The sequence below is a fragment of the Argiope bruennichi genome, chromosome 7, assembly GCF_947563725.1.
Source record: "Argiope bruennichi chromosome 7, qqArgBrue1.1, whole genome shotgun sequence".
Lineage (NCBI taxonomy): Eukaryota > Metazoa > Arthropoda > Arachnida > Araneae > Araneidae > Argiope > Argiope bruennichi.
This window is the reverse complement of record NC_079157.1, coordinates 2386046-2401966: the sequence shown is the minus strand read 5'-3', so window position 1 is coordinate 2401966 and position 15921 is coordinate 2386046. Positions and strand designations below refer to the sequence as shown.

The following is a 15921-nucleotide window of genomic DNA, read 5'->3' as shown; positions in this document are numbered from 1 at the left end:
ATCGTACAAAAAATTAATTTAAACACGTTTCTATAAATTGAGAAGTAGTAAAGTCTGTGCTATTGAACATCTAGAACTAAGCAACTAGAAGAAAAATGCAGAAATAGGCATTCTTCGAGGCGTTTCTCCTCTTCTTTTATTCTTCGTCTAAACTGTGTGTGTATGTGTGTGTGTGTAGGGGGGGGGTAATTTTAAATTATTTTTTTATTTTTGCTTTAATAATTTCACTATTCCTTGCTTATTACATGCTGTTTAAGTATCTCTTATATTGAAACAGCTATTATGATACAAATAATTCTGTTAAAGAAATAGTCATTTTTTGAGGCACTCATTTCAATTGAGGACACAGCCAATGGAACGGAGGTTTAAATTCGCTAGTTTGATTCTGCTAAAATGCAAAGAGAAAAGTTGCATTGCTGGAAAAACTCTTGGTTTAATAGTAAATAAAATGTACGTTTTGGCTTGTCTAACCATATCTGTTTTCATGTTGAGGATTCGCAAAAACTATTCCGCAAAACAAGAGCCACTAAACCTTCATCCACGAAACGTTAGTACTGGAGTAGAGGAGTGAATGTATTTTCTGTAATGATTGTTTTTCGTGGACAAAATTACTAAAATCCCGTAGATAATTGTTTTATTTACTCGTAGAGAAAGAAATCCAGCAATTCGAGATCTGCGGAGCATAAAAATCAAGATATGGATCGAGATGATTTTTAGTGAATTCTTTAAACCTGCATTGATTCACACTGTAAGAGGCTTTAGAAGATTCCATCCTCTTATTAAGAGAATGAATCTACTTAAAATCCGTTCGTTTCTTTCCAGAACAATAATCATCAACAACCTGCAGTTCATATCATGATTTAGAGACTATGCATGAATTGCATCCTATATTCTACAGTTAAAAACGTTGCTGTGCCAACCAACAGTTTTATAGAGATGCGATAAGAGTATTTATTAATATGTATTAAAGCATTCTTGTTTAACATTCCTTTTTCAAATTTAAAGCGCGTTGTAAGCCTACTAGCTCAATCATAGCACCCCCAAAACCTTCTCAATGTAATTTTAGCATCTTGGCATTTTAGTTACAAAATGTATTTTACCAGTGATTTTACTCCAATCTCTCATTCATTCTTTTTTAATTGAAAGTGTTAATGTATATCCTATAAATTGAATAATTCATATATACTTATTAAAATTTAAAACTTATCTATTGAGTAAACGAAATGCTTTCACAATAAGTGCTAAAACTTCTGTAACATTCCCGCGTTCGAGATTGACTTCTCTAAAAATTATCGTGATGAATTTTGGAAAGAAGAAAAATTCATGAAATATAGGTCACACAGTATAAGTAAAGATGATTTAAAATTTTAAATCCTAGTTTTAAATGTAATATAATAAAATCTGAATGGGAAACAATGCACGATAGGATGTATTTACATAAAGGATATAAGAAATATTTATTTTTCAAATGAACATTGTAAATTGAAGATTGAAGAGAAAATAATCCCATAACGTACATATGACGTAATTGTACATTTTTTAGATTCCTATAACTATTATCAGTCTATAATAAGTAAGTATTTTGCAAACCTCTGATCCACGAATAAATTTTGCGCAATTATATATATATATATATATATATATATATATATATATATAAATTAGTCATAAAAATCAAGTTAATAGGGAAAAAAAGTATCAAAATTAAGCCAAATAAAATAAGAATCCGGTCTGAAGACTTTCTCAAGGATCACCCTCAGGCAGCAATTAGGGATTTCTTCTGTGAGGAATACCGACTAATTTGTCCAACAGTATGGACTCCTCGTAACCCGAAAATCTCCTGAAATTAGGCCTAAGAGATACATCATTTTTACAGAAAAGAAACAAAACAATAAATTAAAAGAATACGACCCCTAATAACAAAAATGCAATAACATAAAATAATCATATAATAACTCTCATAACCGTTTATGAAAACAAAAATTAAAGAACACACCAACAGCAGGTAAAAAACGGCCGGAGCTTCACTATATCTTTAAAAAAATCTTTTAGTAACAATGGTGCAATGATACAGTGTAGTCATGAAATGAAAAACAATTCGTAATAGATAATTTTTTCGCTTCTTTAAAATAAATTCGATGTAGTGAAAATGAAATGACAGTTCTATGGAACAGTGTTGGAATTTTTATAATTAACCCTTTAAGAAGTTTTAATACTTTCCTTCTTAATTAATAATTATTAAATTACTTAATAACGTAAAACTTTCAGATAAACAATACTCTTACTCACACTGTTTAATTATATAACTTAAAAATTACTAGGATTTTAGCACGAGAAATATATATTTGCAAGAAGGATATAAACTTTCTAATCTGATTCTGGCGAATTTAAGAAATGAAAATTTAAGAGATTGCTAATTTTAAGAAAAGAAAATCTAAAATATTATATGGTTTCAGAAATTTAATAATTCCTTGAATTATTTTTTTTTTGATTTAATAAGCACACATAGACGTCACAATGTTAACTGCTGCCAAAAGGGGAATCCCAATAATTACAATATTAAAATTACGCAATGCAAATATTTTTCTCCGAGCAAGATACAGCGCGCATTTAACGGAATGTCAATGCGTTTGAAACTGATTGCATAGCTTGAAAATGTTTTCAAATCATATTATATTAATTCATTTAGTTATTTTTTTAATAAATATTTTTCATTTCGTTCATATTTTGTATTTCGTGCGCATATCTAAATTAACACTAGTATTTTTCGAAACAGAAAGTGAATGTAATTAATGTAAGCTGGATGAAATTTACAGACAACAACTTGCAAATATTATTATGTTAAAGAAATCTTTTCTTTTTTACGTAATCAAATCAAGTAAAGCTTGCTTGCATATTTGCTTAAATGTTCAAAAACCCACAAAATAGGCAAAATCAAAAAAAAAAAAAAAACTTTCATAGCAATCAAAATAGGCAATAGCTTTTGGATACTTAAAATAGTCATTGACAATTGTCATCTCACATATTCTAGCTAACTTGAATCAAAATGCTTTGCTGGTAGACTACAAATCTTGATATTGCGTGTTGGAAAAATCTTGATCAATAATCCCATGTGCATAAATCAATAAAGGCGCAAATATAATTATATTTTTTGAAGACAGATGACAAATTGGAAGAAACTACGAAAATACAAATAAATTTTTTTAAACTTTCAAATAAAAGCGGCGAGATACAAAGTGTATTTGAGTGAATAAAAATGCGTTTGAATACGACTACTATTTTTAAAAATGTTTTCGTTTACGTTTATTGTTATTTTTTAAAATATTGTTGATTTCTTGTGAATTTTGGAATCTGTATTCACATTCATATTATTTTAGGGACAGTGATATTTAAAATTTCTTTAATATTTAATCAAGCTTTCAAAATGCTGTAATTCGATTTTCAATCCTAATGATATTACGGTAAAGAAAAATAAATGCCTGAATTCTTATTACAAAATAAAAAATAAACTAAAAATCTATAATTTGTTAAATCTATAAGAGAGTGTTCGTTGACATGATTTAAAAAGCATAAAACTAAAGTTAAGAAGATAAAATAACAATTGATCATTAAGAATGAGACATTAAATGAAATAAAATCTGATTTAATGCCTCCAAATTGAAAAAAAAATTAAAAATGACATATAATATACCATCTGGGGGCATTATAAATTTGAAAGACCTGAAATATGAAATAAAATAATAATGTAAATTACTCAGCGTGAGTATATATGAGCTTATAATACGTATGAGCTCATAATACGAAAAACAAAGCAAAATAGAAATATCTTAAGAAAACATTTTTTTTCTTTTTTTGCATTAGCAAAATTGCCCGAGTAATCGATGTGTTTAAACAATAAAATAGGTATAATATTTCAACAAAAAAAGGAACTGTCACATATTGAGTTTAGTTTAATTTTGAAAAATTAATTGAAATTAAAAAAATTGTTGTTGGAAATAAAGTTAGTATCAATAAAAAGCAAATAAATATAATCTTGAGAAGGTCTTGAAATAATTTTTGTGTAGTGACATTCTCCATTGTTATGGTGAAAAAACAAGGGGAAAATTTTCTGCCAACTTTTTTTCTTTTTGTGAGGGTGTAGAAATATTTTAATGACACAGTTAATTTTCCCAGAAATGCACACCAAATTTCTTTCGAATCTACAAAAAGGATGAAGAAGCGAATAAAGTTGGAACAAGCAAAACAGGCATTAAATTTTCTGTATACAGATTGTCATTTAAAATATTCTTATTAAAAGTTCAATGACTTGTTACAAAATTAAATTTATTTAAAAATCAAGCATTTGTACAATTTTATATTTCAAGAGACAAATTTTTGTAAATTTTTAAATTACCCAGCTTATGAGGTAATATTTCGTCAAATATATTGAATAGTTTTAAATAAATGGAAAAGAATTTATAAAAACGATGAGAAAAATAAGCTGAAAACTATCTATAATAATACAATTTCTATGGATTATTCTTATTCAAAGCAGTATTATGAAATTGCATTTCATCTAATCAACAGATTTTTCTGAATACGAATTCTATCAGATGGGTAAAAAAGTTTTCCTACTCGATTGTATTAATATTTCAGAAAAATGCTTAACATGTTTCATTTGCTGCACGCCGATTTGGATCGGAATTCTTCAAAATTCATATAGCGTGCATATTTGAAATTTTAGCTGCTCCGATTTGTTATTATTAGTATTCTATTTCTTATTCATTCGAAACCAGATTCACTTTCGCTTTTTTTTTTTTTTTTTTGCTTTTTTTTTTCTCCTTGCTTTTTTTTTCCCCTTATCTTTCTCAAAAAAAATATTACTTTAGTATAATTTCGTTTTCTTCTATAAAAATTTATCCATCGAAAAAAAAGGCATATGGCTTCTAAGATCCAATTCTGACCATTACAATTAAATATTTCAAATTATTTAAATATTGCTTTGCTTCTGTTGTATTCACTTAAGGTATCTAACTAGGTTGGGGAGGGATTTTTCAAAAAAAGAAAATATTATTATTTTAATATTTATATTATATTTTTTTATTAACGTGAATATAAAACGATGAATAAAAATGAAATTATTTAAATATATATATATAGATTTCGAAGAAAACGAATATTTTGATATGAATTTTACCATTTATTTAAAAAACTAGGATTACTCTAGAGAAAAAAAAATTGTTGTAGTTCTTCATTTTTTTACTCACATTTACATGGTCAACATATCTTAGAGTGTAATTAACAATTACCTAAGAATTGTATTCAAAAATAACATTTTTGTGTGTCATGTATGAAAGTGTCTATGAAATTTTGGAATTTTTTTTCAACCGTATTTACATTCAACACTCATAAATTCACTTTTAGAGCATTCAACATTAAATCCATGCTTCATTACACTTTGCATAACGTAACCAGCACTAATTGTAAATTTCCTTAAGATGATTATATTTTTTTGAGATATGACGATACTCGTACTGTAAAAAAATGAAAACTCGTTCTTCAGAAAATACATTTATAGTGTTTAAGTGCTTATAAATAAGCATCACTTACATGTCGATAGTGTGTTATAATTTGACTTCTAATTAGCACAGAGACAAAGTAAAGATATCACTGGAAATAGAAACGTACCTATTTTTTAAAGATGCCAAAAAACATAGTTTTCAGCCTAGTCGGATACATTAAAAAGTAATTTTTGCAAGCCTGTTCATTTCTAAACTTCCCAGCCAATATAATCCGATAGAAAAACATTCCTGATTTTTTTTTCCGCGCCAATCCTCTTAAAATACATCTGTATACCTTTTCTTCTAATCCTTCCTCGCGAGTAAGTCGAAATGGCCTTTTCTTGCAGCTCCGCGAAATTCCGCTCATTCTTGTTTCCTTTCCAGCGTTTTAAGCCTTCTTCTCTCTCAAATTCCTTCTTTTACTTTCTCGTATAAGAAGTACATAGAATGTTTTGTAATCATCAAAAAGTTCGAACTAGAGATTTTGATGAATTTCCACATTTTAGATCTTTATGAGTTTGAAAACATGTATTTTTGGAAAGTGTCTGTCTATCTGTCTACTCAAAATCACTTTGAACTAGAAGGATGGAGTTTGGTATATGATCTTTACATGAAATGTGTAGATTTTTTATCCAATTTTGAGCAAATTCTAATCAGTGGAAGTCTGTCTATTGGGCTGTACGGTTATAAGTTAACACAATAACTACAAAACAAAGAGAGCCAAATAAATAAAATTCGGTATACTGATTTACTATCTATAATGTAGGCACTTGATAAACTTTCAGCCTTCTCCGATTGCGGGTTGACCATCTGTTGATCTGTCCTCCAGAAATGCGTAGCCGTGTTAGCTCAAAAGTGCAATGACTTAAACACATCCAGTTTGGCATGTCATCTTGAGATTACAAGAGCAGTTCTGTGTGAAATATTTGCTTCAATTGGTAGTAAAAAATGAGTCTAAAGTACAATTTCGATTTCCATATACCATTAACGGCACGAAAGGAATGAATCGCCAGGAAATTCACCGAGAATCACGGGATTGATTCAGTAAAAATCAATCTCGTCAATGGTTAATATCCCGTAAATATTGTGCGCTAGTGTCATTCAAAACATTATCTGGGAGATCCCTTTTATTGGAGAATACGCGGAAAATTTTTGGGGAGACCGCCCCCGCTGCTTGGTCTTTGGAATCGCCGAGAAGTCAAGAACTTCAATCTTCCAGGAACCGAGTCTTTTCCTCTCATATAAGCAGGCGTTTGAAATATTATACTCGTGACAGCTATGAATCACATTTCTTACTTAGTTCTTATGAAATGAATAGTGCACCCCTGTTATTTAACATGAAAATGTTTACAGGCTGGATATTCTTCATAAATTGCGTGATATAAAAAGCATTCAAAACGCCACAGAACGTATTGGAAGACCTAAAACTACTAAGTTTGACACATAATTATTATTGGGAAGTACGCTACTTTAAAATTGAAGAGTTGTCTTTTCAATAATATCATTATTTATTTTTGTATGACTTTTTCTCTTATTTTAAAAAATGAAAATAAAACAGAATTAAGTGTTTTTATAGCAATATATATATATATATATATATATATATATATATATATATATATACAGCGGTGGCCAAAAAATTGTGGACACTTTTGAAAATCGTTATGTTTTCTAACTTTGTATGCTTATAGAAAGGTTACATTTCTCAAAATGTAAACTCTTACATATCACTTTAAAGAGAATTAAATGCTGATTTCAATACAAAAAGCAAAATTCAAATATTTGCAGTACAAAAAAAGTTATTCTTACTTTAATGTGAATAACAAAATGATGAAGTGGATTGCAATTTCTAGCTTTCCTGGCACATCATTGTTCTTGTTCTGGGAAACAATAAAATATTATTAACTGCTGGCAGAAGCTGGCATCACGTTTAAAGTTGGAACCAATCATTATTGTGCTTTTTCTGTAGAAGTATGACTGTTTTTTATTTAATTAAATTGCAAGTTAGAAATTTTGTTAAACTTTTTAATATACAGTTGGAATTTTTGTAAATATGTCTAATATTTAGTCAGGAATTAATGACATCAAATAAAAGAATATATTGAACTCCTAGAAAGAGAACTAAGATTATTGTGTTACATGAATGTGGTCTTTCCTGTGCTGAAATGGCAAGACAGGTGGGTAGTTCAGTGACTACACCTGGAATCCAAAAATTTTGTTTACGATATCAGGCGACAATAAAAAAAAAGCAGGAAATGGCTTAAAAAGGATCACCGCATCTGTTGATGATAGAAAAATCAAAGACTATGTCTCCCAGATAGAAGAATGTCGTCAGCGACCCTCAGAAGTCAATTGAATGATGCTGGCATTTATGTCAGTTCAAGACCAATCAGAAAAAAAATATTAAATGTTGGACTAAGAGGTAGAATTGAAAGAAAAAGTCCTTATCTCAATTTAAGCAGCCTATAAAAAGATTACAGTGGGCAAAGGAACGCATTAATTGGACAGATGATCAGTAATTACCAGTTATTCGAAGTGATGAAACAAACATATTGTTATTCGGTGGTGAAGGTGAAAATAGATAAGACATACAACAGGCGAAGAACTACATCCTGACTGCATTCAGGCAACTATGAAGAATTAAGTTAGTGTTATGACTTGGTCATGCATGTCAGCAGACGATATTAGTCTCCTTCATATTATCGATGGGACATTAAATGCAAGAAAATCCATTGACACTATTCTAGAGTCAAAATTTACACCTCCCATCGGTGATCTATTTCCCAACAACGCATCATTTATTTTTCAGAATTATTCAGATCCTTCCTACACAGCAAAATTATCGAAAGAGTGCTTTAGTACAAAGCATCGAATTGTTATCATGGCCAGGAAACAGTCCTGACTTCAAAATAATTGAGAACTTATGGCACCATTTGAAAACTCTTGTACATATGAAGCGTTCGTCAAATAAAAGAGAATTAATTAAGGCTGTGATTGTTTCCTGGCATCCTATAATAACAAAGGAAGAGCTTAAAACTCTAGTCAGCTCAATGAAACATCAAATTGAAACTGAAATAAAAAAAAAAAGGCTACCCTACTAAGTACTGATAACTCACCGCAGTCATCAGCATCTAACGTATGTCGATAATTATTACCACTCAACATTTTTTGTATTACAAATATATGAATTTTGCTTTTTGTATTGAAATCAGCATTGCGTTTTATACGTTTTGTCATTTGTAGAAAGTGAGTCAACTGACTTGTGGCATTTGAGGTTTGCTTTGCCTCAAGACTTGTATTCATTCGATTTGTATTCCTCAATGTATCATTTGAAATATTTAATGAAATATATTATTACGTTGTAGTCAATATAATTTGTTAATTCTACTTTTAAAAACAACGTTTTTTAGACCAAAAAGCTAATCAATAAAAGTCTGTCACTTCATTATCATATAAAATATACTTCATTTGCATATTCAAATGTTTCCGAAATTAAAAGCAATTAAATAAACAAAACCGAAATCTATACCATTCAGAATAGCCATTTTTAATTGAAAGTAATATTCGAAGTTGTTGCTAAACGAACAGTTCCATCTCTCGCATTGCAGTTAAATTGAATCAAAATTTTATGTTGGTTGTTAACATCGCTTGGTAGGGCACTCTATATAAATCTTGAGTAATAATTATATGTGCTTGGATCCTAGAAGAGGCAAAAATAAATATACTTCCTAGAGACATGTGGTGAATTGAAAGAACAGAAGAACATCTGAAATTCGGATAAATAACACGAATATGTTTGCTTTTTAATTATGAGAAGTAAATGTAAATGACGAAAAATAATAAAATTTGATAATTGCAGTAGCATTCTTACTAATTTCTATACAGATTTTCTTTTACTGCCATGAGAAGTGATGTTTCATACTTAATTTTATTATTTAAAAAAGACAGCAAATTTTTAAAACTAGTTACAATTAGATACGAAATGGTTCTATAAAGTTTATAAATGTTATATTTTACCTTGATGTATAGCATAATTATTTTGCATATCACGCAAGAACAGTTATAAATAGACAATGAGATTTCCAGAATTTTATAAATCAGAATCTAGACTAATTCCCTTTCTTTTGCAACGAACCAGCCTCCCGTCGTCATGAGGACCGGGCTTGATGGATGGGCCTTATATGTTCGAATGCTCGATGCCAAAGCTCCAAGGAGATGAACACCTACTTTCCGTCATCCTATCAGGGCATTCCCAGAAACAACAATAACAAACAGGCAATTAATGCGCTGCAATTGGTTCGATTTATTTACTAGCTAGGGAAAACTGTCTTATGAGATTTTAGATTGATCTCTCTCCAATATCGAATCTATCTTAGATTTATCTACCAAATTTTGAATCCTCACCAATAAATTAATATCTACAGAGATTGTGAAAGCTTCTATTATTTCCTTAAATCTTAAACGAATCCTTCGTTAAGAGCATAGGAAAATGTAATATCATATATTGATTTTCTTATAAAGTATTTATTAAATATCGCACACATTTCTTTCTTTACATATAACGAATCGTAATATTGTATTTTAACTTTCTGAATAGATAAAGTATTGTAGCCGTCAAAAAATCACAACTTGAAATTTTGACGAATTTTCTTGGGTCCCCCCCCCCTTGAAAAGCGCCTTTTTCGCATTATGTGTATCTGTCACAAAGATAACTCAAAAGCGCGTTAAATTATGCGGATGAAATTTAGTATATTTATGCCAAAAATGTAGACTTCTATGAAATTTCGAAAGTAATTTCATAGTACTTTAAAGGAGAAACAAAGTTCAGGAAAACAAGATCACAAAAAAATATAGCTCCTGAAGACAAAAGTAATTTTTCTCTATTCAAAAGGCTCTTTCCTCAATTGTTCGAATATAAGTTAACTCTATAACTGTACAATAAAAAGAAAGCTAGATGGATAAAATTCGGCACAGAAATTTAAAAAATATAGTCTATGCGCCTATCAAATGTTGAGCCAAAAGTTGACCGCCTGCCAATTCCTAATTTCAGAAAAATGCAAAATCCATAACTCGAAAACACACTGATTTAAATATACCAAATTTGGTGATTTTGTGGCGGCAATTGTAGCTCTGTGTCACATTTTGTTTTCAGTCGGCTGTAAAAACGTCAATTTGATTTTTGGGTGCTATCAATCATATACCAAGAATTAATCACCAAAGATCACACGATAGATTCAGCAAAAATGCTAAATTCATGCCAAAGGCTCATTTTTCATAACTATTGTCTGTTAATGCCATGCAGGCCGTTCTCAGGAATAACTCCTTTATTAGAGAGTGCGAATATGTTTTGAGAAGGATATTAACTGCTGATTTTATAATTAATAGTTCATATCTTCAAATTGATGTTATTTTCCTATTTCAGCTCATATTTTCAGCCAACTTTCTTCATAACGTCAAGTTTCACGTGCTCAGTATTTTGATTTTTAATTTAAATAAACTTAAGATGAATTGACTTTGAACGAACCTTTACAAATATCTACTTTTTGTACTATCTTCATTGAGAGCTGGTACTAACATCAGCATGTAAATTTTCTAAAAAAATTTGTTGGGCATCACTTTCGAAATTCTTTTCAAGCAGTGATGTTTTTGTCTTCCGGAACTATATTTTTTTGTCATCTTGTTTTCCTGAACTTTGTTTCTCCTTTAAATAGTCTTTTCACTTCTGCATCTCCACACTTCTCGTAGCAAGTGAGTAAAAATGTTTTTTCTTCAAACTCTAATCTGAATTTGGTACATTATATTTCACCTGTTAATTTTACATCAAAAATTATATTTAACATTTTATCAGCTTATTGGGGAGATCCTGTTATTATATACTGAAAAATACCTCGAAAACTTTGGATTCATTTAAGATCCAAATCTTTATTTTCGAAGTTTTTTCTTAATCTGTGTCGGAAGTTATATTTTAATTTTATATGTCATACTGCTGCATTTAAAAACGTTTATTTTTTTCTCATAGTTTATTTTATCTCAGTTATTATTTTCCTCTTCGAGAACCTAATTGTTTAAAAAACTCTTTATATTTTAATTATTTCTTTTTAAAGCTTTTTAAAGCGTTCTGCTTGTCCAAAAATAATTACAAGATATAAAATTTAGAAAAAAGAATCATGAAAATATGAATATCTGAAAGAGAATGCTTGTTTTCCGTTTTATCGTTTTTTAACGCCTAAAATAATGCGTATATTTCAAACTGAGAAAACCACGGGCAAAAGTTAGAATTTTTTTTTTTAAATTTTTGTTTATAAAATACTACGCAAATGAAACTGGAAAAATTAAGCGCATTTAAAATCTAGAAAATAGAAATAGAAATAGAAATGGATTTATATACCTGAATAGTAGAGTGTATATAAATTATGTAAATAATCGTCTATGACCCATATGGGAGAAGAAAAATTGAAGAAATTAAAGATTTAAACCCTCGTTGTATTCAAAAAAAATGTTCCAAAACTCGTTTCAAATGCCTCATCTTTTACTTTTATTTTCTCTAAATTAGAAGGATTTCGCTGAAAAACATCTCATTCAGCATGATTATTCTTTCTAGATTCTGGGAAATATTTTACAATCAATCTGCTCTGAAAGAAAAATGTTTTTTTTTTTTTTGCTTTGAAGGAACTTGCAAAAAGAAAATTTCAATCCACGAAAATTGTGGAAAGAAGTGCTATCTGTGTAAGTGGCAGCAAATGAAGGTCGATTTATTTATAAAACCAAAAGCGCTCCGCAATCATCCATCGTCAGCGTCCTTTTGAAATGGAAGACGTGGTTTATAAGAGGCAAATTAAGTTCATATCTGTTTCATCCTGGAGGGTTTTCAATACTTCTTAATTATTGGAAAATTGTAGGAAGAGGAATTTCGAAAAATCTTTTCAAAATCGCATTGGAAATTAGATATAAACGGAAAAGAGATTCTGATTTCAAATGTCGTTTTGAAATATTCGAACACTGAAAAATGAACTTCTGATTTATCTTAAGCAACCGTAATAAATCGTGAATTCTTACATGAAAATTTAAACACATAAAAAAACTTATGACATATATTGATTTCTTGGGAAATTTGCTGACAACTATCAAAAATTGTTAAGGATGTTAAGGCAACATCTCATTAAACCTTCTGAGCATTATGAAAAAAATGATTGATATGATTGATAAACTTTGACTGTGAACATCTGAAGAAAGAAACATCCAGTAGATAATTTCCTCTCCAAACTTTCAAGTCAAACTAAATGGGAGATATTTAGTGTTGAGGGATTTAACGAGCACTAGACCGCATACAAATTGGTTATAAAATCAAACCTAACCTGGAGACCCTTTGTAGCTTGAAGCCGAGATTTCCCAAAGGAAATGGAAAGAATTGTGGAATAAAACTCTTAAATATCAGACTTTAAATTGCTGTGTATTCATAGTTGTTCTAAAAGCGGAGCAAATTTAAAATATTTATTTCTAATGAACGACAATAAATAGAAACACTTATAGAGGAGAGTTCTAAATTGTATATTTAATATATTCGAATAACAGAAATAAAAGCAGCGCTATTTTTTTTTTTTTTGGTTTACAAAAAACGCCTTAGGAAAAGTCATTTTGTGCTCTTCAGTATGCAAAGAGTCAATCCATTTTTGCAGTGCAGTTTACATTTCAATGAAAGCTAAATAAGTGATCGCATCTTCATAAAACAGATTTACAGTTGGTAATGTTCACTCATAAGCTGTTTTACTACCTCGCCGTCATCACTTATTTTGTTGGATTTCAGGGGCAATTTCGACTCACCGATGTACAACTTCTGATCCAGATATGAAAAATTTCAAAAGACATTCAGGGAAGATGATTACATATACAAAACGAAAAGCTCTATTCGCGCAGCATGCCAAATGAAAATATTGAGACAAACCCGAATTATGCTGAAGTAAAAGCAGAAAGATTAGAATTCCGCAAGCAGTAATATGAAACGTATTTCCGCCTGCGTCTGAAGTCAAATAAGATGAGGAAGTTCCTGACACTACACTCTGAAGATTATGATAAAAAAAGTCAGAATTTTAAAGATTTGAAAGATAATATTTTTTCTGAAAGGTTAGCTTTTCCCTTCCATTAATATTTTATATATCTGGTAAAGTGAATCACAATAATGTCAGAATTTAAGAGGCTGATATTTACGATATAATATTTGAACATGAAAAAGGCATTTTAAAGCTGAATGCGCTTGCGGCATTATTCTCACCAAAGTTTACGCACTTTATTTATTCTCGAGGGAACCTGTGACGGGGACTACATACCTGATTATGCTCCAAACACTGGTTATTTCCCCAGGATGGTTTAATTTTCTGGTTCCTCACTTCCAGCGAGAATTCCAGAACGATGCGTCAGAGAAGTTAAGTAACATGATTTTAAGTGATTGTAAGTGATTTTTTTTTCCAGATCACCAAATCTTACCTTCAGCAATCTGTGCCTCTAGCTCTTCTTACCTGTGGACCTGCATAAAAGACAGCGTGTATAATAGGATGGCTCTAATTTTACTAAAGTATAGAAACTTCCTTCCATCCTCCATCTTATTTGAATCAGCAAAAAAAAAAATCGATGTGTGCAAAATTTTAACTGAATCGCCCAATTGTAAGACGAACCTCATCGACCATGAAATTTTGGAAATTTCGTACATTCAGATATTTTTATTTATTATTTTATTTTCTGGTAAATTTAGATTCTTGGCAATCCTCCTTCATGCTGGGAATTTTATTCTGATGAAATTTTTAATTTCTGGGACTTTATATGCCTTTTTTGCTTGGCGCTCCTTTAGGTCATCTATTAAAATCTTGAAGATTGTTTTTTGTTAGCTCTTGAGAACCACTACCCTTCTGACTTTAATGACTAGGATTTTTAGTTCCTCACTACTATTGGTTCTATGTCGATTGTGATCGACGGGCAACTGGTCCATTTACTCATTATTCGTTTCGTCAGATTGTTTTGTTGAAGTATTTGGAGTAGTGAGATGTGTGACAGCCTTTATTTTAAATGCAATAAAGTTGTGAAAAAATATGTATTAAATAAAATTATTGACAGGTAAAATTGTTCTGTCTTCAATAAATAAATATCATCAATTACTGCTACAATAGCAGATATTCGATTCAATTTTTTTCTCCCAGTTTTAAAGTTTTTGATTATTATAAAATGACTGATGGGGTTTTGCATATTGTTAGTTTCGACAGAAGCTTTTGGGAATCCAGATAAGAACCTTATCGTAAATCAAGTTCCTTTTTAATGCCTTCGAAATTACTTAAGAGAATAAAGACACGCAAGAATTCAGCACAAATTTAGTCTGAAGGACTGCCAAAAATTAGTTTTGTACTGGCTATAAAAATGCTTCCAACGCTCGGAGGTGTGAAAAGATTGGGAGGCTGGCAGTAATAACCTTTCAAAACAAGACGCAATTGTTGGGAATAATTATAGTTCCCACCATCTTTAGGAGAAAAGAAGACCACTACTGTTTTTCCAAGCAGTGGAGAAGTGGGATCTAAAATAAATTCAGACATTTTGTTGTGATGCGACAGTAAGTAACACAAGTCGAATAAATGGTCGTTGTATACAAATCTAAAAAGATGGTAACTAATAATTTGTTGTATCTATCTTGCCATCATGTCCCTCGGTGGGGGGGGGGCTCATAATTGAGGGTGAGAACCTTCCTGTATGGTGGTTACTTCTCGCCACCCTTGAGGATGCACAAACGGGTGAGGGTCCCACCCGTTTGTGCATCCTCAAGGGTGGTGTAGAAGTACCTCCCATCTGTGATCGGACGTACTTCCTTAGGGAAGAATAGTACCTTGGCCAGTGATGGCCCTTAGGAATCAACCACAGCTTCCGCCAAATTTGCTGTTGCGGAGGTCGGATCTTTCAAATTTTTCCATGTCTCTTTAAACGAGTCGGAGTAGTCAGTCTATGACTACCTTGCCATCATCGCTTTTCCGAGTTAGATTTGAAGGCTTTATGGACTCTCCAATAAGTACAACTTTTTTTCCCAGGCATGGCACGTTTCTATAGATTAGAGAAACCTGGACAAAATGAACAGGAACCTTTATATAAGTGCTAACCCCTTGATCCTATCTATTTTGATTTCTTGAGCTCTATTCCTGGCAGAAGTAACTGCGAAATGGAGTTAACTATGATCTTTTCTGGTGACATTCTGAAGAACGGGAAACCATTTCATATAGCAAAAGCTTTAAGTCATGCTAGGTGGGTGGTAAGGGCCATTTATGTAATTGAAATTTATTTATTTCAAAATCAATTTTAGTTGTCTGATAGGGAATTGTACCTTATAAAAAGATTTTGTATATGTGAATTT

General features: G+C 30.6%; 1 protein-coding gene across 2 annotated transcripts in view; it reads left to right on the top strand.

Moving 5' to 3' along the window:
* Positions 1–15921, top strand: part of LOC129975659 (metabotropic glutamate receptor 3-like) — a 171145-nt gene that overhangs the window by 86673 nt on the left and 68551 nt on the right. The window lies entirely within an intron of this gene.